Here is a 2500-nt window from a genome sequence, read left to right on the forward strand (position 1 = left end):
CAACTCATAGACTTCAAATTTTCAACCCTGATTCAAATTTTCACCAAAAAAATAAAATAAGAAATAAACAAAATAGTAGTCTTTAGATATTTTAATTGATTTGTAGTCAAATCCTTCATAAAAATGAGAGTAAGAACTTTTGCAGCAAATATGTAGAAATAGAATTATGTTGAAAATATCTCCTGCTCTGCAACAATCGGTATTGCAATATGAAAAATTCTGATTTGTTACAACATTATTCCACTCCTTCGTCCTTGTTTCTCTCTCTCTCTCTCTCTCTCTCTCTCTCTCTCTCTCTCTCTCTCTCTCTCTCTCTCTCTCATAGGTCAAGGATTCCTAACAAGTTTTAATGGAATGAGAAGATTCCTTAATCTTGTTAGTGGACCACAAGAATAATGTGTCCTACGTATATTGGATGGACTAGGTATACTCTCTCTCTCTCTCTCTCTCTCTCTCTCTCTCTCTCTCTCTCTCTCTCTCTCTCTCTCTCTCTCTCTCGCTCTACCCCCCAGGGGTCAAGGAATCCTAACAGGTTTTAATGGAATTTGACGATTCTTTAATCCTATTAGAAGACCACAAGAAAAATATGTCCTACGTATCCTGTATTGGATGAACTAGGTATTCTCTCTCTCTCTCTCTCTCTCTCTCTCTCTCTCTCTCTCTCTCTCTCTCTCTCTCTCTCTCTCTCTCTCTCTCTCTCTCAACTGTTTCTTCGTCATTCCTCTTTAATTTTTGTGTTTGACCATAATATTTTTGTTTTATAATTTCATTGAGTTTTCCAAGAAAAAAAAATCAGGCTATAGAAAAGATATGTTCCGGAAATAAATTGAAATACTGTCACTACGGATACACGCTTAATCCATTTTGAAACAGGATGCTTAATATCTGTAATAATAACCTAAACTGTAACTGGACAAATGAATTTTGATATTTTAATCTGATTGCCAATGCTATAGGCTTCCATGGTGTAAGAGGGAAAGAGAAAGGTCTAAGAAGAAAGCGATGAAAATACATCAGCATATTTCGAAAAGTTTTATTGCACCTTTCCAATCTCACTAATGAGAAAGACATAAATCATCATTGACATCATAATCATGTTTGTGTTTAGTAGCTATTGGCAGTCTCCACACACACGTGGTGCACTGTAGCAATTACTGTAGGGTCTTTGAGGCGTCTCTTGGGGCTTTAGTTTCACAAAGTTTTTAGCCATTCACATTAGACCTCCGTTCCAGCCTCTTTTCTTCCATTTTGCTGTCTATCTTCTTCTGAACATGAATTTATACGTACAACAATTGGAATTTCTCTCATTTGTACCTTGTCTCTGAATAGCCTACCTGGGCCAACAGCCCGGTCTTATGGTGGAAATGACTTACGTTCATTCATCCAACATGAATATTCTTTTACCAACACAGGTTTAGACTTTAAATGAGATCTCTTAACTCTCCTCTGTCCGTACTCAGTGCTCCAGAACCCATATTATTAGGTCTAGTTCTCCATCTATCCAACTTTTCCATGAATTCGATGGCTTTCTTTGCTGGTTCTCGTATTCATACTTAAATACTTGTTGCTTTTCAGATCAACTATTATTTATAGGCTCTAATCGTGTCCAAACCATCTCAGTCTTGTAGATTTCGGCCTTTTGCCAGACTCTGGACACAGCGCTATCTGCATACTGTACTCAGGTGACAAATGCAAAAATTCTAAGGTTATACATTTTCAAACTGATAATACATTTTATTCGTGTACGGTTAAGGAAGCATAAAATTAAATGTCCTGTGTAATTTTAGAATTTTCAACCTCCTCAAAATAAGCCATTTATTAATCTTGGGGACTAAAGTCCGGTTTTCATGACTCGGCTTAAACTCATATTGATATAATACCTACATCTTTTGTTATTTTTGTTTTTTCAATACAAAAAGAAAAACACTTCCATCCACATAGTCAAAGGTATTAGGAATGTTACAGGCAATATGATTGACTCGCCTGAGCTGAATAGTATTCGTAGTAAATCTTCCATTGGAATTTTTATTTTTCTTCCGTTTAAGGTTTTTCCAGTTTTTAGGAGTAATAAACATAATTTTGTTAGGCCTTTAAAGAACTTTTTTATGTAAAGTGATAATGATCTTAAAAAATGGCTGATATTTACTGAATATTTGAAGCATTTGTCAGCGAATTCGGTAGATGATTAAGATTGAAATACTTGTAATCGCAGTTTTCTTCCCATATGCATTACAGTGAAAAGGAGTCGAATATACAAATTCATTTTTGTTTTTAGAGTGATGTGATTAAGGTTTCAAAGAAGTTTTTACATTATTTTTACACCATGCTTTTATATTTTTACCACATATTTTTGTTAACTTTTAACATTACTCCCCTGAAAGAGGGATAGGCGTACAGAAACTGTTCATATTATAGCCAGTAAAATCACGCACAAACAAAATTATTAGATATGATTCAGAATTACTTTTTATCTTTAGAATGTTTATGTGCCATTGCTCAA

This window comes from Palaemon carinicauda, chromosome 3 (genome assembly GCF_036898095.1).
Source record: "Palaemon carinicauda isolate YSFRI2023 chromosome 3, ASM3689809v2, whole genome shotgun sequence".
NCBI lineage: Eukaryota > Metazoa > Arthropoda > Malacostraca > Decapoda > Palaemonidae > Palaemon > Palaemon carinicauda.